Below are 25,593 nucleotides of genomic sequence, written 5' to 3'. Positions count from 1 at the left end.
ACCAGAGCCATGAATGCCCACTCTACACTCCTTCCTACCCCCAGTACGGAGCAACTGAGATTCCCCTCGTTTGTTCCATAGCTCATTTTGAAGACATGATTACTTGGAGCATCTTGGCGCCTGGGATTTCTCGTGTATTCCTGCCGTTGACAGCTAGCGTATATTGGAATCGCCAGAACCTTTTACAAAAGTGAAGATGTCAATAAAAATGTTGCCATTGAAAAAACAGACTTTCGGACAAGAAAAGAAAAATGTGTAGCTGTCTCCTCCCTCTGGTGCAGAAAGTGTTTTAATGTTCTTCCAAGATAAACACATTGAAATGAGCTGCAGAACCTATTGACCTGGAATTTCTAGGCTCCCTGGGCTGGGTATATTTTTTTAATTGCTCATCTGATACTCCGTGACCCTGAAACAGATGGTAATATCACAGTGATGGCTTTATTACCAGAATCCAATCTGCAAAAGCGAAACACCATTTTAAATAAATGTGAAGAAAGTGAGCAGTAATGTGTATCCAATTCCTCTCTCCTATTTTGATTATGATAGCTTTATTTTTAATGTACCGCATTTTATTCCTTTAAAAAAAACACGAATTAAAGCACTTTATTGGAGGAAAAAGCATTGGTTGTTCAGAATCATCCAATGTCAAACTCCCTTTCTGGGGGGGAATCGTGTTGTACCCAACGCTCCCCCAGAATCTAATTCCAAATTGCCTGCCAATTGTACACGTGCTGTGAAATGAAAGGTGAGCAATCTTTTTTAGTTCCAGGGTTCCTAATTGTACACTCTGCACTATTCGAAAATAGATTCAGTAAACTTGTAAAGGTGAGGCTGTTGAAGTGTTCAAGGTATGAGGTGCAGGTGTGGGTTTAAATGCTGCACAGTAGCCTGGATTGTCGATTATCTGTGCACTTACTGCAGGGTCTCTCATAAACGTTGCTGCTACACAAATGTTTATTATTGCGTCCCATGATGGTGGTGATGATGGTCTCATCACTGATGGGAACATAACTCCCTGGTAGATGGGTGCACTGATGACTGTGTAGATCAATGCGTGACAGACATAGTTTATCACATGCCTCACATAACCACATTCCTGAAACATAGCAACAGGAGGAGACCATTCAGCCCCTCGAGCGCATTCCGCCATTCAGTCAGATCAAGGCTGATCTGTACCTCAACCCCATTTACCCGCCTTGGTTCCATATCCCTTGATATCCTTACCCAACATTTTCTATCAACCTCAGTTTTGAACATTTCAATCGTCCCCAGCATCCAGAGCCTTTTGGGGAGAGAGTCCCAGATTTTCATCACCCTTTGTGTGAAAAAGTGTTTCTGATTTTGCTCCTGAGCGGCCTGGCTCTAACTTTAAGATTACACCCCTTTGATCTGGACTCCCCCACTAGAGGAAATAGTTTCTATCTCCTCTATCGAATCCTGCAATCACTTTAAGTACCTTGATCTTCTAAACTTAAGGGAATTCAAGCCGAGTCTATACAACCTTTACTCATAATTTAACCCTTTTGGCCCTAGTATCATTCTGGGGAATCTACACTGCTCCCCCTCCCAACATATGATCCCTGAGATGCAGTGCCCACAACAGTATACAGTGCTGCAGATGGGGACTGACCAGAGCTGTATAGGACTGTAGCATAGCTTTCTCCCATTTGTATTCCCGCCCGCTGGAGATGAAGTTCTCGTGTTGATGTCCCTGGTGTCGCCGATCTTTCTGTCTTTTGTGTCTTGCACCCATATTGGCCTGGTGTTGCAACTCAAACCCCTTCACTACACCCCTCCTTTCAGCATGACAGGACTGTGCAAGAGTACTACTGGGTCATGGGGGGAGGGCAGAGGATCAACGTTGGGAGTCTTTTGACATCCGCGTTATTTCTATCTGACCCTGAGCTGACTCTGCACTGACCCGACCCTGCACTGACCCTGCACTGACCCTGAGGTGACCCTGAGCTGAGCCTGAGCTGACCCTGAGCTGACCCTGAGGTGGCCCTGAGCTGACCCTGTACTGACCCTGAGGTGACCCTGCGCTGACCCTGAGGTGACCCTGCGTTGACCCTGCACTGACCCTGAGCTGACGCAGAGGTGACCTTGAGCTGACCCTGAGGTGGCCCTGCGTTGACCCTGAGGTGACCCTGCACTGACCCTGAGGTGACCCTGCGCTGATCCTGAGGTCACCCTGCATTGACCCTGAGGTGACCCTGAGCTGACCATGTGCTGACCCTGCGGTGATCCTGTGCTGACCCTGAGGTAACTCTGAGCTGACCCTGAGTTGACCCTGAGCTGACCCTGAGGTAACTCTGCGCTGACCCTGCACTGACCCTGAGGTAACCCTGAGCTGACCATGTGCTGACGCTGCGGTGACCCTGTGGTGACCCTGCACGGAGTTCTCTCCGTAGGCAGCGTTGTGAACTCATCCTTTGTCGGCCTTTCCCATGTGAACTGGAACAACTCGTCAGAATCTGTGATATGATCCGACATGATTAGCTGGGGAATAAAAACATTTTTTGAAGTCTGCATCCAATCTTCAACCATTATCTGTGTGGGGCCCAGTGCCAAAGATCTCAGAGGGCAGACGGAGCCTCGGTTTAATGTCTCATGTCACCTCCTAGCGTGCAGCACTCCCCTTGGGCAGTACCAGCCATGCCAGCTATCGAACTGATACATTATCCTGGGATTTCCAGTCAGCCACGATGCCTTCACCCTGCACCAGATCGGTGTGCCAGCTCTCGTCAAGCACGAGGGTGGCTGCTTGGAGACAAGAAATTTGTGTCGGTTGGGCCTCCCACTAGCGCCCCCAGGAGCGCGAATGACTTCTCGCCCAGAGCGCGGGGCCACCATTGCCTGCCGGGAAATTCGGCGGGAGTTAGCGGAGGTGCGGACCGGTAGCGCTGTGGACCGCTGTGTCGGCGAAGAATGGTGGCATAACCGAGGGCGGCGATCGGTTTTCGCCCCGGAGCCAGAATTCCGTAGCGCTTCATGAGCCCGCCGTGGGTGATGCCTGCGCCAGCCTCATGAGCCGCGAACTGTCCTCACTCCACTCGCGAGGCGAAAATTAAAGGGGATGCGCGGCGCGCACTTCTTTAAAAAATGGCCGACTCACCGGTCACGGCCTTGCCCTCTTCAAATCGCGGGGTACGTGGTGCGATGTTACAGCCCGACACTCCGCTTCTGTGCCGGGCTGCTGCCACGGCAACCCGCTACGCGCTTAGTGTCCCAGTCCCAGTCCCGCCCCCAAGAGGAAGTGACACGCGCGACACTGCGATCCACTTCCTCTCAGGAGCAGTAACCCCAAATTTGAAGTGTAGCCAATTTGCACACAGCAAGGTCCCACAGGCAGCAAGGTGATGATGACCAGATGGTCTGATGGTTGAGGGAATAAACCCTCCCACTGATAGAAAACCCTGATATTTGCTGAGATTAGGGACTTAAAGGGAATTCTCACTCTATTTCATTGCACATCATTAAAACATTTATGAATTCAAATGAGAGCAGAACGAGTGGCTCTTGACATTTCTGCTGATGGGATGAAGATCTTCAGTCTGCTCACATGAAATAAGCCTGATGGTTTCAATCTAATTCTTATAATGGGTTTGTGCTCACAGCACATCACTGCTCCCAATTCAATATAAAATGAAATTAAATCGGCAATCTCTTTCAGGGAGGCTGCAATGCTGGCCTGTCCTCTCCTGAGTGTAGCATTGGGAACTGATTGACGGACAGAGCAGAGGGAGTCACCTTTACTCAGAGTCTAACAGGGACCAGAACGGCTGACACTGGCTGTGAAAAGTAGGAAAGTAGTCGGGGGCTAAATTGGATTGTCCCTGAACTCGGGTGTGGGATCGTGATGTGCCATTACCCCGTGTCCGTGCACACCAACTTCGTGCTGCCTGCTCATTTGGAGGATCTCTGCATCCAGCCGGTGCTAACCGCGCTGTTCATTGGCTGGGCACATCAGCAGGGGACCAATATCGTAACTTGGTAGCGCCAGTTAAAGCTAGCCTGGTCCTTTTAAAGGAGAGGTGCTTTACATAAGAACATAAGAAATAGGAGCAGGAGTAGACCATACGGCCCCTTGAGCCTGCTCTGCCATTCAATAAGATCATGGCTGATCTGATCACGAATTCAGCTCCACTTCCCTGCCCGCTCATAAGAACATAACATAAGAATTAGGAACAGGAGTAGGCCATCCAGCCCCTCGAGCCTGCTCCGCCACTCAACAAGATCACGGCTGATCTGGCCGTGGACTCAGTTCCACTTACCCGCCCGCTCCCCGTAACCCTTAATTCCCTTATTGGTTAAAAATCTATCTATCTGTGATTTGAATACATTCAATGAGCTAGCCTCAACTGCTTCCATGGGCAGAGAATTCCACAGATTCACAACCCTCGGAGAAGAAATTCCTTCTCAACTCGGTTTTAATTTGGCTCCCCCATATTTTGACGCTGTGCACCCCAGCTCCAGTCTCCCCGACCAGCGGAAACAACCTCTCTGCCTCTATCCTGTCTATCCCTTTCATTATTTTAAATGTTTCTATAAGATCACCCCTCATCCTTCTGAACTCCAACGAGTAAAGACCCAGTCTACTCAATCTATCATCATAAGGTAACCCCCTCATCTCCGGAATTAGCCTAGTGAATCGTCTCTGTACCCCCTCCAAAGCTAGTATATCCTTCCTTAAGTAAGGTGACCAAAACTGCACGCAGTACTCCAGGTGCGGCCTCATCAATACCCTATACAGCTGCAGCAGGAGCTCCCTGCTTTTGTACTCCATCCCTCTCGCAATGAAGGCCAACATTCCATTCGCCCTCCCGACTACCTGCTGCACCTGCAACCTAACCTTTTGGGATTCATGCACAAGGACCCCCAGGTCCCTCTGCACCGCAGCATGTTGTAATTTCATAACCCCATAACCCCTTATCCCCTTCTCATTTAAGAAACTGTCTATTTCTGTCTTAAATGTATTCAATGTCCCAGCTTCCACAGCTCTCTGAGGCAGCAAATTCCACAGATTTACAACCCTCTGAGAGAAGAAATTTCTCCTCATCTCAGTTTTAAATGGGCGGCCCCTTATACTAAGATTATGCCCTTTGTGGCTGGAGCAGGCGCTGTGAATCGTGCAGGAAGTGAATCTGTCTGGGAAACAGTGAACAACGACACAACATGGCAGAGAGCGGGCGCCAAGGTTTTCAGACGGAGGTGGAAAGTAGAAGCGATGTCCTTTTTCCGCAGGAGAACAGGAGGCCCTCCAGTCACACGCTCAGAAGGCGGTGGGAGCAGATAATCGCGGAGGCCAATGCCAGGAATCAAACTCCGAGGACCTGGATACAATGCTGGAAGAAGTTTAATGACCTGACATGGTGGTGAAGGTCAGTGAGTGCATCTTCAAATGCCATATCTCACCAGTTGCACCACTAGCCCCAGCCACTGCTCAATTCACCATACCCCCATCACTCACCTACCAACGATCGCTATCAATCAGGTCTCATGCCGAACATTCATAGCTTCACCTCACCCTCACACACTTAGCATTGCTGCAAGCCTCACACCCACAGCTCAAACCTTGCACACACTGTCGACCATTTTACCATGACAGCCCCATCATCCAAACACTCACTGATATACTTTCCCCTCTCTTGTAGGACAAGGTGGCACACAATCGGGGGCAGCACGGGCTACCCACAGGCGGGCAGGCATGCCTGCATCCTCTAACCCCACGGAGGAGACACTGCTGGCCATTATTGGAATGGTAGTTGCCGAGCCCGTGGCCAGCGGTGGGGCTGAATCAATTGAAGGTGACGGTATCCTCATACTTCATCCTCCTTCCCTCATCCCACAAACTCTTCCGACTTACAACTAACTGATGGTGTGATCATCCACTTCTTGCTTTTCCCCCCTCCCCTTGCCACAACCTTACCCTGTGCCTTTCTCCTTTCAGCTACCCAAGAACTGCAACCTGGCCAGGCAGTGGTGGAAGAGCAACAAGACAGTGATGATGAAGACACACTGTCACTCGATTTAACACTTGCAGCCACCAGCCCAGACACTGAAACTGTGTGTAATTTGGAGCATAGTATAGAAGTGGGATCTGTATGAGGTGAGACACCAGGCACGAGGGGCTTGCAGCCAGGATGGGGCAAGGATAGCACAGGTGCCAGCTAGCCGGAGGGGAAGGTCGAACCCAAGTTCTGCTGCAGAAGACTTACTTGAGGACTTCAAGGGGGCAGCGGCTGAAGGGTATGCACAATAAAATGCTTGATGCATTGGCCGCCCTGCCAGAAATGCTGCGTGCAATGTCAAGGAGCATGGAGGAGTCTGGCACCAACTAGGCACAGGGCCTCGTGTAGAGCTTGGAGCCCATCCTCTTCAGCATGGCATGGTGGGCAACTCCATTAGCACACTTGTAGACCCAACCATCATGCAGCATCTGATGGCTGCTGTCGCAACTTCCATTGCAGCACAAGCAGGCAGCCACCCAATGTCTGGCTGCGGCAGTGGAAGCTCAGACTCCTGTCATACAAGGTCAGACTGCTGCCATCATGGCTGTGGATTCCAGTGTCCAAAGGGGCATGCAGGGTGTCACAGCAGGCCAGCAGTCTTACCTCCCAATGGATACTAGGCCTCACCTCGGGGGAGTGGCAGTGGCTCCGTGGCGCATGAACCTGCTGCCTCTCAGGGTGGCAGCAATTCCTGCTCCTACCTCTGCCACTCCGCCTGTGCCCTTGCTATTGCCTTTCAGCCAGCCCAGACTGCTGCCGCCCGTGCCGAGGTGGTGCAGTCCGCAACCGGACCTTCTAGGCCCAGAGCTGTTTGAAGCCGTCCTCCAAGACCATCTGCAGTGTCCTCCACTGAAAATCAGCAGCCTTCCAGCAGCCCCGCTGCAGCCACTGGGGTAGCACTGCGTAGGAGCACTAGGACAGGCAAAGACACATTAAGGGAATGCACAGGTGGGATTAGTTGACTTTTCCATGCAATATAGCCTGATTTCATTTATAAATTTGTTTTGGAATGTTTATCTTGTGATGGCTTTTAACTTTGCCTTGTGGCCAAGAGGACACGGGGGGGACACTGGGGCTGTGCCCTTGTGATGGTGAGGTTGTGCAGCATGCAGCAGACCACCTTTACACCAGCTCTGCCGAGTTATACAGGCCTCCTCTAGAGCGGTCCAGCAGCAGAAGCGTTGTTTCAGCACAGCAAGAGGCTGCTCTATCGCATTTCGTGTGGCAGCACAGCTTTCATTAAATGCATACTGTGGACGTATGCGTGGGTTACACGCCACAGTCATGAGCCATGTCATCAGCAGATAGCCCTTGTCGCCCAGTAGCCGCCCTTTGGTTTGCCACGTTGGCTGAGATGCAGATGGCACAGCAAACTGCCGCAGAATGAAGGCATCATGACTGCTGCCAGTGGGCATTGATATGATTCACTGCCTGTGGTCACACACCAGCTGGACATTGAGGGAGAAAAGTCCCTTTCGGTTCTATTACATGGCAGAGTTGATATGTGGTGCCCACAAAGCGATGTGCATGGCACCCTGCACCATGCGGAAGCCTGCAATCTTTGTGAAGTTTTGTGCTCGCTCCGCCTGCTGCTCTCTGGTAAGAGAGAATGAAATGTAGTCAGCTCTCTTTGGGCTGCATTTTCGGCTTTGCCGTTCTCGGGCAAAAACGGAGGCGGGGCGGGAAATTTACCTCCCCATTAACGTTTGCGATTTGTGGAGCAACTTTTGTCATTTGGGCTCTGTGCTAGTTTTGTGGCACAAAAACCGGATCCTCACCAACTTTAGTGCGGGGCCGGGAGCGCTTCGAGAGAAGCCTTGGGAGGGGGAAAAGAATTCACCAAAACATTCAAAAAACATTGGCAACACCCTTACCTCATAAATCGCTGCATAAATATAAAACAATAAACAGTGGAACTTACCTTTTTTGCAGTTTATCCACCTCACCGCCCCTGGCAGGGGGAGACCGCTGTGTTTTCCCTGACGGATATCGCGAGGTGTATTTCGGGGCGTACGGGTCGGGTGATTGCCGAAACTTGTGCCGGTGTCACAATGCGAGCCATTACACACGGCATCCGCCGCAAAAACCGACCCGAGGATCGTGCCCGGACGCAAAACAGCTGACTGCCCCACATTTCGCCACCGAGGGTTAAAACCCGGCAAAAACACGGTCGCAAACGACCCGAAAATCCAACCGCTTTGAATGTAGCTCCTCAGTGACCTCCCTTACACAACAGTGGACGGCAAACAGAGAGATGTTGCTAATATCTCCCACTCCAGCTGGAAGGAGCCCATACATAAACGTTCATGGCCACAGTCACCTTCGTGGCCCCCAGCAAAGCTGTCCTCGCCCTGCTCTGAGGCTGCAGTTGTTCCTGCAGCAGGTGGCAGATTTGAGTGAGGACGTCCTTGGCAGACCGCAGACGCCTCACACACTGTTCCTCTGAGATTTAGGTAAGAATGTTACTCCCTGAACACTCTGGGTGGATACAGCCTCCTACTGAAAGCCCTTCTCCCACTCCTCCTCCCTCTTCCAGCAGCTTGTCCTCCTCTGCTTGGCCTCTGCTCACTCTCCCACTCACGCTCGATTCCAGGAGGAAGGCCTACTAGTGCACCCACGTCCGGGAGCAACTGGCTTGTGCAGAAGCCTTGAAGTTAGCAAAAAGTTCTTCAGCACCTGCCACACCCTTCCTGTAGACTTCTGCAACTTCAAACAGCTACCAAAAATGTGTCGAATCGTAGCAACAGCTGGAAGAAATCAACTAGCAACTCACCTGTAAGTAGTTAATGATCCCTTTGAACAGTGCTGGTGGGGGGTCCTTCCTGCTGCTGAATGAGTGTTCTGCTGTGCGAGGTTTAGAGAGGGCGTTAACTGGAGCGTTGAGCTCCAAAATGGCAGCACTGGCGTCAAATCAGTGTCATGATCTGCCTGCTGCGCACACATCCGGCGGACATTCACTGCGCTCGCACTAATGTCTGCACCAATATGGCGCCTGGCGTGATTTGCTCCACTAGTATGCGGCGCACATGCCACAGATGCCATTTTGGAGCTCTAAAGGTACTCATAGTGCCCAAAACAACGGGCGCTAATGAGCCCAATTTCTCGCCCGTTCCCATCTTACTTCGATGCGCACGAACAAAATCATCTTATCAATTAAAAGTGTTTCGCAAATCTTTAAAGAAAATTGGGGAAGATACCAAGTTGTAGTCCTTTATGCCCCTAAGCATTGCACCTCAGGAAAAGATATATTGGCATTGGAGAGGGTGCAGCGCAGGTTCATTGGGGCTAAAAGGGGTAAATTATGAGGACAGGTTGCACAGACTAACCAGGCCTGTATTCACTTGAGATGTGGCAGATTAAGGGGCGATCTAATTAGGGTGTTTAAGATGATCAAAGGAGCTGATGCGGTAAACAGAGAAATTACTTCCTCTGGTGGGAGGAGTCCAGAACACGGGGGCATAACCTTAACACTAGGCCGTTTGGGGTGATGTCAGGAAGCACAAAGGGCGATGGAAATCTGGAACTCTCCCCAAAAAGCTGTTGGGGGTCAATTGAAAATTTCAAAACTGTGCTTGATAGTTTTGGTTAGGCAAACATATTGAGGGTTACAAAACCAGCCGTAAGTTGCACATCAGTCACGATCGAATTGATTGGATCATTCAGGCTCAAGGGGCTGATTGGCTGGCTCCTGTCCCTATGATCCAATGCTGCCTGTAGAGTCACTGAACACTGGCTGTGACCACAATGCCAACATGTGTTTATATAACAACAACTTGTATTTATATAGCGCCTTTAACGTAGTAAAATGTCCCAAGGCGCTTCACAGCAGTGTTATAACATTGTTAACTAGTTTCAAATATACTGATCATTAAATTAGACAGAGAACGAGTACTCCATGTTCTTGAACAAAATCAAGGCCTGAAATCCTCCTTTTATTTGTTGGAGTTCACTGGTTGGAGTGAGAGATTATCTATGCAGATGTATTCCTGGAGATTGGTATGAGACTGGCAGTGTGGGTGGTGCAGGCCAGTAACACCCAGCTACACCCAGCTACACCCAGTGACACCTAGTGATACCCAGCTACATCCAGTGACACACAGTGATACCCAGCTACACCCAGTGAGACCCAACGACACCCGGCAACACCCAGTGACACCCAGCTACACCCAGTGACATCCAGTGACACCTCATCGACACCCAGTGACACCCAGCAATACCCAGTGACAACCAGTGACACCCAGTAACACCCAGTGACACCCAATGACACCCAGTGACACCCAGCGACACTCAGTGACACCCAGTGACACCCAGCAGCACCCAGTTACACCCAACAATACCCAGTGACACCCAATGACACCCAGTGACACCCAGCAACACCCAGCGATACTAGATCCCTTGAACACAGGGGGCTCAATTTTCCCAAAGCTGTTTTATGGCATACTTGAAGAGTTACGCCCATTTTTTGGGGGGCCAAGTACACTAAGAAAAAATGTTCCATGTTTCTCCGTTTGTGTTCTTCATTATGGCGCAGCCTAACCGGCCTTTTAGTTTTGGGGGGGAGCCTTGATCTGCGCCTAAAAGATCGGGTTTCCACGGTAACCAGGAACACAATGCGGGCTGAGGCTGGAAAGTGAAACATAACAGCCAGCTCGCAACCTGCACAAGCACTTTAAAATACATTGCAGCAACTTCACAGGCATAAATACATTGCAGCAACTTACCGCCATTAAATTATTAAAGTCCTCCCCCCACCCCACCCAGATCCCCGCTCCTATCCCAGGCCGAAGGGCCTCCCGGTCCATTCCCCCACACCTAGCCCTGGCCGAATGGCTTCCTCCCTCCCGGTCCCGCACCTAACCTAGGCCGAATGGCCTCCCGGTCCTCTTCCACGCAGCTATCCCAGGCCGAGTGGCCTCTTCCCGTCCAGTCCCCACACCTAACTATAGCCGAAAGGCTTCCCCCGCCGCCCACTCCCCCTTCCATCTCCCCCCTCCCCTCCCTCTCTCCCCCTCTCTCTTACCTTTCCCGCTGCTGCTGTCCAGGCACCTGCTGCACTTACCTGCGCCGATTTCCTTACCTGCGCCGATTTCCTTAACTCACCAGAAGGTTTTTCTGCAGAGGCCACATACGCTGGCTTAAGCACAACTGGAGTAACTCTCAGCTGGCCAAACTTCCCTAAATGGCCAGAATTGGCGCGGGTGGCAGGTTACGCCCCCTTTGGCTGATAAAAAAACTGGCCTAAAAAAAAATGGTAAGTAACTGAGTTACGCTGGTGCAAATTGATCGGGGAAACTGTGGTTTTTCAACTTAGGCCAAAAGAAATGGCCTGCTCCAAAAAAAGGCGCAAATCACCGGGGAAATTGAGCCCAGGGATCGGCTAACAGCAGAGAGCACTGTCGGTAACACAGTCGCTGTAGCCTCGATGGAACAAGAGAGGTTTATTGTTTATTGACTATGTAAGAGTTATATTTAACATTATTACTACAAGTGTACAGACAGTACAGGAAGCTTTGCTGGGGCTGTACCGTGAGTGATGTAATTTATACTGTAAACGCATCCCAGAAGGTAACAGGTGTTGGACTTTCCCTGGTGGGCGAATCTGATGCATGCCACTGCCAATTAGAGTTGATCTCGAGACAGTGTTTCTGTAGCTCAGTAATCACTTTCACCTAGCACGGGAAAGTATGAAACTGAGCAGTAATATATACTTTTTCAAAATGATGAGGGCTTTTGATGGAGTGGATAGGGAGAAACTGCTTTCACCGGTGGGAAGGTTGGTAACCAGAACACACAGATTCAAGATAATTGGCAAAAGAGCCAGGGAGGAGAAGAGGGGAATTTTTTTCCTGATCTGGAATGCACTGAAAGGGTGGTTGAAGCAGATTAGTACTAACTTTTGTAATGTATTTGCTTCCTAGGTTCTTTGCTTAAGAATTCATAGCAACACATTGCTATTAAGAACTAGTCGGTTTATTAGCAAAAGGTTTAACAATCACACTACACATTACCAGTTCATCCACCAGGCTCACAACCACCTGCCCCATCGTGGATCCCCCGAACCCAACTGACTGGGGTTTTATTGAGTCTTGTGAACGCAACAGCTCTACAAACCTGTCAGCATTATCACAGGTGCATACATTACAACTTTTGAAAGGGAATTGGATAAATACGTGAAGGGAAAACATTTGTAGGGCTATGGGAAAAGAGCGGGGGAGTGGGATAAATTGGATCGCTCTTTCAAAGAGCCGGCACAGGCATGATGGGCTGAATAGCCTCCTCTGTGCTGTATGTTGATTCTGTAAAATTTAACAATCCTGCTCCAATAATACCTCCACATATAATGATGCTGTACCTCAAACTGTGTACTGTGTACCTATGGATTCAGTTCCCACTAACCTCTGGGTCCCACTAACCTCTGGGTCTCACTAACCTCTGCATACACTAACCTCTGGGTCCCACTAACCTCTGGGTCCCACTAACCTCTGGTCCCACTAACCTCTGGGTCCCACTAACCTCTGCATACACTAACCTCTGGGTCCCACTAACCTCTGCATACACTAACCTCTGGGTCCCACTAACCTCTGGGTCTCACTAACCTCTGCATACACTAACCTCTGGGTCCCACTAACCTCTGCATACACTAAACTCTGGATCTCACTAACCTCTGGTCTCACTAACCTATGGTCCCACTAACCTCTGGGTCCCACTAATCTCTGGGTACACTAACTTCTGGTTACACTAACCTCTGGGTCTCACTAACCTCTGGATACACTAACCTCTGGGTCTCACTAACCTCTGGGTCTCACTAACCTCTGGTTACACTAACCTCTGGGTCTCACTAACATCTGGGTCTCACTAACCTCAGGGTGCATGGTCTTTCAATGAAAGAAATGCACCCTCCTCTGAGCCAGTGACCCTCCCTTGCTATTGTCCAGTCAAGCTCTCTCCCAGATCCCTCACCTCCTTCCATGTGGCACTATGCCTAAGTACCTGGGCTCGCTGACCAACATTGGCTCCCCGTCCACCAACGCCTCGATTTCAAAATTCTCACTCTTGTGTTCAAATCCCTCCATGGCCTCTCTGTATCTTTGTAACTTCCTCCAGCCCTGCAATCCTTCGAGAACTCTTCGTTCCTCCAACTGTGGACTCTTGTGCATCACCTCCATCATCATCATTGTCCCTCTGCCCCACCATCGGTGGCCATGCCTTCAGCTGCCTGGGCCCCAGGCTCTGGACTCCCTCCCTGAACCTCTCCGCCTCTATCACTCTCTCTCCTCCGTTAAGACGATCCTTAAACCAAGCTTTGACCAAGTTTTTAGTCATGCCTCCGAACATCTCCTTCTGTGGCTCGGTGTCAACATTTATCTGATTACGCTTCGCGAAACACCTTGGGACGTTTGACTATGCTAAAGGCGCCATATAAATGCAAGTTGTTGTGGCTCTCCAACGCTATGCACGCATCACCTCCATGCATGTGTGGAGGAGGTCCACATTCGGCTGATAGTTACCGAGTTGAGTGGTGTTGCCTTTGAACCTGACCTCCGTCTCATCCTATAAGATCCCTGAATTGATGAGGCTGTTTATCCTCACTTTGTGCGGACACTTTCGGGTTTGAGGGCCCCACCCTAATCGCTTTCCGGGTCGGCAGTTGGACACAGTCTCCTGTGTGGTTTGCAAACATCTCACCAGCTCCTCTTACACCCTGGCGCCTGTGCTCAATCCACGACCGATCTCCCCCAGGCTTCCCAGCAGAGTCCGGGCTTGGAGCCAGAAGAGGCAGGTCCGCAGTGTGTACCATTGTCGCCTCTCCTACCACCTCTACCTGCGGCTCAGTGAAGTACGTCTCCCGGGACTGTGTCGCTTGGTGTAGCTTTCCCCAAATACCTTTGGCAGCAGTTTTACTGCTCCACAGCCGACAGGATGTCAAGGGAGGCCCTTCTTCTGCGTTACAGGTGCTGAACGTCAACTGTTGCTGGTCCTCATTAATTGTCTGACTTAACTTACCGCCGTTAGCAAGGTAGAATCCCACAGAGCTAAAAATAGAACATAAGAACATAAGAAACAGGAGCAGGAGTCAGCTATTTGGCCCCTCGAGCCTGCTCCGCCATTCAGTAAGATCATGACTGATCTGATCATGGATTCAGCTCCAGTTCCCTGTCCGCTCCCCATAATCCTCGACTCTCTTATTGTTCAAGGTCAGGTCAGGTCACTGAGAACTGTGCGCAGTTACCAACGCAAAGTGTCTCCCACCTTCCAGATGGAATATAGTATCGTGTATTCAGAACTTTAGAGATGGAAATACGAGGAAAGTTTGGAAGGAAAGTGAAGCAACACCTAGCGCTTCCAATCTTTCATTGATTGTCTCTGGTTTGCGGCTGGGATATTTAATCAGGGTTATTCACAGGTCAAGTAATAATATCGCACCTCACTAATGACAGGCCTGTTTGAGGGCCTGCTGAATAACAGCAATCGTGGGCAGGCTCTGTGATTACACAGTGAGCTGTGAGAGTTCCACCTGATTTAGTCTGTTGGGAGAATTACTCCAGCAGTTTCCAAGGTCTCCTCTGAGTTGTACAGGAACTGCATTTTTTCCTTCTGCTGCTACTGTAATTACTGCAGGAAAACAACATGAAGGAGTGACTTTCTGTTGCCATGTGATTGGAGCCTGGCAAGCATCACCTGTGAACCAGCCTTTCTGCAAATCCCAGCTGCAGCCTTGTAACAACAACAACTTGTATTTATATAGCGCCTTTAACGTAGCAACGAGCGTTACAAAACAAAATTTTACACCAAGCCACATAAGGAAATATTGGGACAGGTGACGGTCAAAGAGGTAGGTTTTAAGGAGCGTCTTAAAGGAGGAACGAGAGGTGGAGAGGTTTAGGGAGGGATTTCCAGAGCTTGGGGCCCAGGCAACAGAAGGCACGGCCACCAATGGTTGAGCGATTATAATCAGGGATGCTCAAGAGGGCAGAATTAGAGGGGCGCAGACATCTCGGGGGGTTGTGGGGCTGGAGGAGATTACAGAGATAGGGAGGGGCGAGGCCATTGGAGGGATTTGAAAATAGGGATGAGAATTTTAAAATTGAGGCATTGTTGAACCGGGAGCCAATGTAGGTCAGCGAGCACAAATAAACTCTGGGCTGTGCTGTCTCCCTTTGCACTCAGTACAAAGGGCTGGTTTACTCAGTAACTATAAGTAGCTTTAACCATTCCCACTGGAACGCTCAACCTCTCTGCCAGTTGCCAACATGTGTTTGTGTTGCAAGTCCTTCTCTAAAGAGAGTCACCAACTAATTGGAGCTGCTGTCATCCCACATGTAGCAAGTATGGCATTTATATAGCACCTGTCAGGACATCTCAGAACACTTCATAACCAATGAAGTACTTGTGAAATGTAGTCACTGCTGTAACGTAGGAAACACGGCAGCAAATCTGTACACAGCCAGCTCCCACAAACAGCAATGAGATAAATGACCAGATAATCTGTTTTTTTCAGTGACCTTGTTTGAGAGATAAATGTTGGCCAGGAAAGCGGGGAGAACTATAATAAAAGTGAAAAATACTGAACCTCCCAGCAGGTCGGGCCGCATGTATGGAGAGAGGAAATGTTCATGTTTCATCAGAACTGGACGATGTTACAGATGGACAGCAGATCAGAAGGAGCAGAGTGAGGGAATGGAGGGGAGGTCAGATACACAGAGGATCAATAACAGTGAACAAGAAAGTGATTGGATGGAGAACGGGAGGTGGTTAACCAACAGGAGTGATAATAGCGAGAGGCAAAAGGAAGCAATGATGAGAGAAATTAAAATGATCCACGGCCCAGAATAAGTAGGTTTGTTCATTTGGAGAGGGGAGCATGAAAGCCCGGCAAAGCAGAGCAGGATCCAACGACCCAGTGAGTGTGGTGGAAGAAACAGACAGGTCGAACCCAGGGGTGCAGACCACTCTGTCCACCTGTACCGATGGCGGATTCCCACCCCAAGCACCAACCCTCGCCCTCCCCTGGTGAACCCCATCCTACATTACCAACACTGACTCTCACAGTGTCAATGGGTGCGGTGGGTAAGGGCTGAAGTTGGCGAAGTCAGTGTAAAAGCCCGGAAGGCTGTTGTGAGGTGGTGAGTAGAACGTTCGAGCTTGCATTGACCTTCATTGGAACAGTGTAGGAGGCCGAGCACAGAGAGGTCAGAGTAAGAGTGGGCTGGGGAATTAGAGTGGCAAGCAACTGGAAACTCAAGGTCACACTTGTGAACTGAACAGAGGTGTTTAGCAAAGCGATCAACCAATGTGCAACCAATGTTTAACCAGGTGAAACAGCGATTTACTTGTACTTCTTGCAATGTAGTATACTGTATTTGCTGCTCACGATGTGGTCTCCTCTACATTGGGGAGACCAAGCGTAGATTGGGTGACCGCTTTGCGGAACACCTTCGTTCAGTCCGTAAGTGTGACCCCGAGCTTCCGGTCGCTTGTCACTTTAATTCCCCGCTCCACTCCCATTCCCACTCCGACCTCTCCGTCCTCGGCCTCCTGCACTGTTCCAACGAAGTTCAACACAAGCTCGAGGAACAGCACCTCATCTTTTGTTTAGGCACTTTACAGCCTTCTGGACTCAACATCGAGTTCAACAATTTCAGAGTGTAACCTCTGGCCCCATTTTGTTCCCTTTCCTCCCTTTTTTAAAACTTCCCCCCCTTTTTATTTGAAGTCTTTCCTCTCTTTCCCATGGCAACTGGTGATGGTTCCACCATTCACACCCCATCTAGACTCATCTTTTGTTTCCTTACGTGCCATTACTATCTTATTTTTTCCCATCATCCCTTTTGTCTCTCAAATTTCTCCTGCCTTCCACCCTATCACAGACCTTCCCTTTTGTTCTTCTCTCCCCTCCCCCTCCCTCCCCTTGCCCCTGCCCCGGCACTACCTTCATAATCTGTTACATCTCCAACTTTTCCAGTTCTGACGAAGGGTCATCGACCTGAAACGTTAACTCTGTTTCTCTCTCCACAGATGCTGCCTGACCCGCTGATATTTCCAGCATTTTCTGGTTTTATTTCAGATTCCAGCCTCCGCAGTATTTTGTTTTTGTGTAACCAATATGCATATGGTCTTCCTGATGTAGAGGAGACCACATCGTGAACAGTGAATAAAACACCCTGGGCTGGAGGAAGTACAAGGGAATCACTGTCTGGCACAGAAGGAGTGTTTGGGGCCCTGGACAGTGGGAAGGGAGGAGGTAAAGGGGCAGGGGTTGCATCTCCTGCGCTCACACAGGAAGGTGCTATGGGAAGGGGAGGAGGTGCTGGGGGTGATTGAAGAGTGGACCAGGGTGTCGCAGAGGGAACAGTCCCTTCGGAATGCTGAAAGGGAGGGGAGGTGGCGATGTGATTGGTGGTGGGATCACACTGGAGGTGGCAGAAATGGCGGAAGATAATCCATTGAATGTGGAGGCTGGTGGGGTGAAAGGTGAGGACAAGGGGAACTCTATAAAATTCTGATGGGATTGGACAGATTAGATGCAGGAAGAATGTTCCCGATGTTGGGGAAGTCCAGAACCAGGGGTCACAGTCTAAGGATAAGGGGTAAGTCATCTAGGACCGAGATGAGGAGAAACGTCTTCACTCAAGGAATTGTGAAACTCTACCACAGAAAGTTGTTGAGGCCAGTTCGTTAGATATATTCAAAAGGGATTTAGATATGGCCCTTATGGCTAAAGGTATCAAGGGGTATGGAGAGAAAGCAGGAATGGGGTACTGAAGTTGCATGATCAGCCATGATCATATTGAATGGTGGTGCAGGCTCGAAGGGCCGAATGGCCTAATCCTGCACCTATTTTCTATGTTTCGATGTTTCTATTGTGGTTCTGGGAGGGCAGCTGATTGCAGAAGTGCAGGAAATGAGACGGACTCAGTCAAGGGCTCGATCAACCACGGTGGAGGAGAATCCTCCGTTGAGCAAAATGAAAGCTGTTTCGGAAACACTGGTGTGGGTGGTGGCATCGCCAGAGGAGATGAAACGGAGAAACTGGAAGAAGGGGATAGAGTCCTGAGAGGAAGTGGGGTGGGTGGGAAGAAGTGTAACCGAGGTAGCTGTGGGAGTGGGTGAGCTTGTAACAGGTGTCAGCGGGCAGTCTATCCCTAGAGATGGAGATAGAGAAGCCAAGGAAGGTAAGGGAGGGGTAGAAATTCTCCAGATCAGGGTGAGAACTGGAAACAGCACCAACACCATCCTCTATGTAATGGAAAAAGAGGTCTGGGAGGGGATCTGGAACAAAAAAGTGTTCAACATGCTCGATAAAAAGAGAGGTATAAGCAAGTTCCCATAGTGACGGCCTTTACCAGAAGAAGTGAGTGGAGTTAATGGAAAGATGAACAGGTTTGGGCAGGTGATGGAGGGTGGTGATGGATGGGCCTCCATTCAATGAAGGAGCATGAGGGCCCACAGACTGTCCTGAGGAGGGATGGAGGTGCAGAGGGTCTGAATGTTCTGATTAGAGGGACTGAGGATCCATGGTGGGATATGGAGATGTAAACAGGTTGTCCTGGCGTGGGGCGGAGATGTAGTGGGTCTGACTGCCCTGGAGGGGAATAAAGGTGTAGAAAGACTGAAAGCATTGGTGAAAGGGAGATGGTTAAGGCTAAAGCTGGGATTGGGTAGAGTGGGGGAGAGCTTCAGGAGAGTCGTGGATGTAGGTGTACAGTGACTGGATAACGAGAGAAAAATTGAGTCGAGATAAAAGCAAATAAAAGGAGAAATGTTTTCACTCAGAGAATTGTGGGGATCTGGAACGCTCGACCTGAAAAGGTGGTGGAAGCTGAGTCCATCAATAATTTTAAAAGGGAGTTGGACAGGGCTTTGAGGATGAGGAACTTACAGGGTTCAGGATACAATGCGGGGATGTGGGACTAAACACGACTGCTGTTACAAAGGGCCAGCACAGGCACGATGGGTCGAATGGCATTTTTCTGGGCTGTAAGTTTCTCTGATTCTATGATAAAAACATTAATCAGACAAATGACAAAAATTAATGACATTTCGATAACACACACTTAATTTAAGGGAAGTATTTTATAGGCAACAATAGTATTCCCATATCAATCTATTTACTTATTTTATACGTGTGGGGTAAATTTGGTAGCCCCACAAATGGGGATGGGTATCACGATGCACAATTAGCTTGTGCCCGTTGAGTCCAATGCAGACAGCACGTAAACTTGGTGCTGCCTGCTAATTTAAATGTCATTAGCGTGTAGCTTAGCACTGAATGCACTGCTGAGTGGCTGAATGCCTCGGCAGGGGACCCAAGTTCGTCCGAGGCTAGCACAGCTTAAAGCTAGCCTGCACTTCTTAAAGGGGAGGTGCATTCTGGCTGCAGCAGGTACTGGATGTGGCTGTGGAAGACATTCTGAGCAGGAAGATGTATTAATGACACAATAGGGGAGAGAGCGGGCTCCATGATTTTCTGTTGCAAATCTGGAAGCCTTTGTTGCAGGTGGACTGGAGAAAGAAAGAAAGAAAGAATCACCACCACCGGACGTCTCAAAGCTCTTTACAACCAATAAAGTATGTTTGGAGTGTAGTCACTGTTGTAATGTGGGAAACGCAGCAGCCAATTTACGCACAGCAAGCTTCCACAACCGCAATATGATAAGGACCGGATAAACTGTTTTTGTTATTTTGATTGAGGGACAAATATTGGCCAGGACATCAGGGATAACTCCCCTGCTCTTCTTCGAAATATTGCCATGGGATCTTTTATGTCCACTTGAGAGAGCAGACGGGGCCTCGGCTTATTGTCTCATCCGAAAGACGGCACCTCCGACAGTGCAGCACTCCCTCAGCACTGCACTGGAGTGTCAGCCTGGATTTATGTGCTCAAGACCATGGAGTGGGATTTGAACCCACAACCTTCTGACTCAGAGGCGAGAGTGCTGCCCACTCTTCTTCTTCTTCGGCAGTCCCTCGGAGTCGAGGGTAACTTGTTTCCACTGAGTTCTCAGCTGACTGATGAGTCCGATGCGGGACCTACAGTCTCTGTCACAGGTGGGGCAAATGGTGGTTGGAGGTTGGGTTGCCTGGGTTGCCGCGCGCTCCTTCTACTGTTTGCGCTTGGCTTCAGCTTGCTCTCGGCAAAGAGACTCGAGGTGTTCAGCGCCTTCCTAGATGCACTTCCTCCACTTTGGACAGTCTTGGGCCAGGGACTCCCAGGTGCCAGTGGGGATGTTCCATTTTTTTAAGGAGGCTTTGAGGGTGTCCTTGAAGTGTTTCCTCTGCCCACCTGGGACTTGCTTGCTGTGTCGGAGCTCCACGGCTGACGCACGGAGAGAGGTCCTCTCTACATAGGGGGCCAGGGGGCCCTCCAGACAAACTGTGAGAAGGAAATAGGTACAAATATCCGCGGCAGTCAATGCCGGCTGGGTAGTCCCGAGGACCTGGCTGTGGTACCACAAGAAGTTTAATGATCTCACACAAGTGGTTAGGCAATTCATCTTCAATCTTTATTATTCACAACTCATATCTCACATTCATAGCTTCACCTCCCCCTCACACACTTAGCACTGCTGCAAGCCTCACACCCACAGCTCACAGCTTGCACACACTGCCAGCTATTCATCCATGACAGCCACATCACCCAAACACATTGCACCACAGCCACTTACACACATTTCTCTATTTTTCAGGCCAAAGGGGATACAAACTACTGCAGCCATGTCTGGAACCAACTGGTCTGAGCAGAAGCCTCGAAATAACCTGCCACACCACTCCCTAGATACTTCAAATCAGATAACAAACCACCGAACACTTCTCCAAGCTCACCAAGAACCAGTAGAAATCAATCAACAACTAGCCTGAAAGCAGTTGATGATCCCTTTTAAGTAGCGCTGGTATGGGGTCCTTCCTGTTGCTGAACACATCTTCAGCTGTGCGAGGTGAAGTGAGGGTGTTAGCTGTGCGAGGTGAAGCAAGGGCGTTAGCTGTGCGAGGTGAAGCAAGGGCGTTAGCTGTGCGAGGTGAAGCGAAGGTGTTAGCTGTGCGAGGTGAAGCAAAGGTGTTAGCTGTGCGAGGTGAAGCAAGGGCATTAGCTGTGCGAGGTGAAGCGAGGGCGTTAGCTGTGCGAGGTGAAGCGAGGGCGTTAGCTATGCAAGGTGAAGCGAGGGCGAAGCGAGGGCGTTAGCTGTGCGAGGTGAAGCGAGGGCGTTAGCTGTGCGAGGTGGAAACTGGCAGCACTGGAGTCACACACTGATTGACGTCATAATCTGCCTACGCTCGGTGCACGCTCCCAGCGCCCGTGCTAATGACCTCACCAAAATGGCACCTGTGTGGGCCATACCAGAAGTGTGCGTATGACACTGGACACATCACAGCATCTGTAGCGCCAAAACACTGAGCTCTACGGAGCCGAATTTCATAACTGATGTGTTACTGCAGCTGGAGGGAGATTTAAACATCAGTGTCTCCCTGACAATGAAGGCAGCTCGAGCCTGGAGCTATTACCGGTCCTATCAAGAGAACAAAATGAGAAATAAAAAGTAATAAAATTATGACATCACAAGGACGGAGGACAATGATTGGTTCTTCCAGATTAATTGAATCACTGGACAGGGAATGAATCGTAACGACAGCTAATAACTGATTTAATTTGCTGATTTTCTAATTTTAACTTAATTTATAATTATGGAATGTATTATTTAATTTTGTTTAATTATAATTAATCTTTATTATACTGATTTCACTATTGTATACTCCTTATTGTATTATTTACAATGTAATTTGAATTTTTTTTTGCCTGTGTCTATCTGCCCGCGCATTTTGGCTGCCGCTTCAGACCCGAGCCCTTAACCTCTTTTTACACTTCCTTCTCACGCTTTTTCTCTCTTTCCCTCAATGGTCAATATCTAGCATGTTGTAAAATTGTTGTGAAGCGCCTTGGAATGTTTTATTACATTAAAGGCGCTATATAAATACAAGTTATTATTATTATAACAGATGTGATCAATTGGGCGGAGTGGAGCTCACCTATGAAAGTGTTGGTGAAAATGGGGTATGACAGCACTTTGGTCAGTCCAGCTCTCTGTCTACGCTTAGCCGCAGATCAGTGGTCACCAATGGGATTGCTCCCATCAGCTTGACTGAAGGTGACATGGAAAGGGCACGCTTTATGTCCTTTCTATTTAAGTGAACCATTGGTGCTACCAATACCCACTCAGCCAGATATTTGCACCTTGATAGCAGTGAGAGGACAACATTAGATCGGCATGTACATTGGCAATGTTCTCTTGAATGCCTCTGATGTATTGATCTCCTTGTCTGGTGCTGTGGCGTGTGCTGTCAGTATGACCTTGTCTCCTAACTCGCACCAAGTCCTGTTCACCCATCACCCCTGTGCTTGCTGGCCTACATTGGCTCACAGTCCGGCAAAGCCTTAATTTTAAAGTTCTCATCCTTGTTTTCAAATCGCACCGTGGCCTCACCCTCCCTATCCCTCTAATCCCCTCCAGCCCACAACCCTCTGTGATCTCTGAGCCCTCCTCCAATTCTAGCCTCTTGCACATCCCTATTTTAACCGTGCCACCATTGGCGGCCGTGATTTCAGTTGCCTGGGCCCCAAGCTCTGGAACTCCCTCCCTAAACCTCTCCGCCTCTTTACCTCTCTTTTCTCCTTTGAGATGCTCCTTAAAACCTACCTCTCCTGTGTTAGTATTCAACCTCCTTCCTCTTGTTCACACCAACACATTTCGAGTAAGCACGAGGCCCTCCGTAGTGTAGCACAGAACAGACTTTATTGATACACAGTACGGGTGATCAGCCTAACTGTATACAGAGAGTGCCTTTTCTGTTTTTGTATCTTTCCAACCCCCCCAAAGATCTATTGAACACATTGCTCCTTTATACACCATATTTTTCCTACACCAAAGGTACACATCATAGATAAGACCTCTATTCCCAAATCCTTTGAACACTGTCTATTCAAGTAAACAATTGTAGTTGTTTTCTCCAAAGCTACTTCACTTAAACAAGACTTGCTGATGTAACTGTCCTTAAACCTCTTTGAAGAACAGACTTTATCAACGGTCATCTTTCTATACTATAGTTAATGGATGCCTCTACCTATGGTTACTACCCTAGCCCCTAAAGTTACACTTTAATCACTCGTGGCTGATGTCTTTATTCCCAGGTATTTCTTTGCACAAACACTTTACATATCAGAAGACAAGCTATGCTTTCCTCTCACCATACTTCAAAGTCACCCATTTTATATTGTATAATGTGGCTCGGTGTCGAATTGTGTTTGATAATGCTCCTGCGAAGTGCCTTGGGATGTGTTACTGTATTAAAGGTGCTGAGGGATGGGGGCATTGTCCTGTGAGGAGAGACTGAGCAGACTAGGCCGATATTCTCTAGAGTTTACAAGAATGAGAGGTGATCTCATTGAAACATACAAAATCCTTTCATGGCTTGACAGGGTAGATCAGGGAGGATGTTTCCTCTGGCTGGGGATCACAGTCTCAGAATAAGGGGTCAGCCATTTAGGACTGAGATGAGGAGAAACTTCTTCACTCAGAGGGTGGTGAATCTTTGGAATTCTCTACCCCGGAGGGCTGTGGAGGCTCAGTCTTTGAATATATTCAAGACAAAGATCAATAGATTTTTGAATATTAAGGGAATCAAGGGATATGGGGATAGTACAGGAAAGTGGAGTTGAGGTAGAAGATCAGCCATGATCTTATTGAATGGTGGTGCAGGCTCGAGGGGCCGAATGGCCGACTCCTGCTCCTAATTCTGTATAAACGCAAGTCGTTATTATGCAGGTTTAAAGTGAATTTTGCCAACAATGAGGCGAGGCCAGTGGTCATGACCTTTGCCCTCCCATGGGCTCTTCCTTCCCTTCCCAGTGCACACTGTTGGCTCTTATATGCACTTCAGGATATTCCTTTTTGAATTGAAAAACCAAGTGGAAGGACGAAGACCCATTGCATACAGCATCGTAACAATGTAGAAAAGAGTAAATGACGGACAAAATAAATGAGGAAATAAGTATTAGTTGGCACTGAGCTTGAGCTTTAACAACATTAAGACTGCAGGAGAGAAAGGCTGGGGATGTAAAGGACAGTTTTGGAATCTTTAGAAAGAATCACTTAAAGTAGGAGACTGTGAAATGAGTCATAATTTCAACACAGTAGGGATGTAGGGAGGCGGACAGGTGTGTAGGACAGGATGTTTTCAGCTTGGAAAGAACAAGAGAGGAGATGGAGCAAGCAGTGTCCACCGGTACGCTCGTGGCCTTCCGCGAGAGGTGGGCGCCAGAGGGACTGGAGTGCATCATCATCCCCGGCAACTAAATTTTAATTTGACCATTTAAAGTTAAAAGTTTCATTTGTTTAATTTGTCGATTTTAGTGCCCCTTTAATATGGGGGCACTTGATTTATAGTTTCAACCAAAATAGTTGTGGAGCTATTGAGTTGGGAGTGGCTTAGCCAGTTACGTGATGTTCACAAGACTCAATAAAACCCCAGCCAGTTAGGTTCGGGGGATCCACGATGGGGCAGGTGGTTGCGAGCCTGGTGGATGAACTGGTAATGTGTAGTGTGATTGTTAAACCTTTTGCGAATAAACCAACTAGTTCTTAACAGCCGAAAATGGTGGAAATCTCAGCGAGTCAGGCAGCATCTGTGGAGAGAGAAACAGAGTTATTGTTTCAGGTCGACGACCCTTCACAGATGTTGCCTGACCCGCTGAGATTTCCAGCATTTTCTGTTTTATTTCTGATTCCAGCATCCACAGTATTTTGCTTTTGTATTAGTTCTTAATAGTAATGTGTTGCTATGAGGTCTTAAGCAAAGAACCCATGAAGCAAATACATTACAGTAGTGTTTACAGTGGAGAAGTTGGAGCTGAGACATGGCAGAGGGCTCTCAGGTGCCCAGGTGCCCTCTGGACTTAGGGGCAGCTCCGTGTTTCTCATTTGTTTCTTCGAAGTCCCTTGTTGGTAGGACCCTGCTGTCTGAGTGTTAATTCATGGTGAATGGTTCTTTGTTATGGTCCATCTGATTCACTAATATTTCCAGACTTTACCTGCCCTGTTAGGGATGTGGAGTGAACACCTGGAATGTTAGGAATCTAACTATCTATCACAGCAAGGGTCTCAAACGTCATTCTCTCCTCACCTCTGCAGCTGTGGTTTCTGAGACCCTCAATATCCCAAAGTGAATTGGAACTCTGACGATGCTTCAGTCGAAGGTGCCCTCCTTTCTCATGCCTATTAGATGTTGTGAATCCTAGTGTGATTGGCCACAAATGTGCTCGACTGTGCTGTGTGTCTTCTGTGTTGAGTTTTGAAGATCCTTAAATAAGACGTTGCAAAAAAAAACCCGTGCTGTAGTATGAGAATTAAATATGGATAGGAGCACAGCAAATTTCCCTTAGCAGAGAGGTTAACAACCAGGGGGCATAGATTTAAAGTAATTGGGGGGAGGTTTAGAGGGGATCTGAGAGGAAATGTTTTCACCCAGAGGGTTGTGGGGGTCTGAAACTCACTGCCTGAAAGGGTGGTAGAGGCAGAAACCCTCACCACAT

The 25,593-nt window shown here is 48.8% G+C and overlaps 1 protein-coding gene across 1 annotated transcript in view; it reads left to right on the top strand.

The window, feature by feature from the left end:
• LOC139278130 (dynein axonemal heavy chain 3-like) overlaps positions 1 to 25,593 on the top strand; it is a 485,560-nt gene that overhangs the window by 12,502 nt on the left and 447,465 nt on the right. The gene's annotated exons all lie outside the window — the stretch shown is intronic.

This window comes from Pristiophorus japonicus, chromosome 13, assembly GCF_044704955.1.
Source record: "Pristiophorus japonicus isolate sPriJap1 chromosome 13, sPriJap1.hap1, whole genome shotgun sequence".
Classification (NCBI taxonomy): Eukaryota; Metazoa; Chordata; class Chondrichthyes; family Pristiophoridae; genus Pristiophorus; species Pristiophorus japonicus.
Note: the sequence above shows the minus strand (reverse complement) of the source record. Positions and strands in the feature narration are given on the sequence as shown.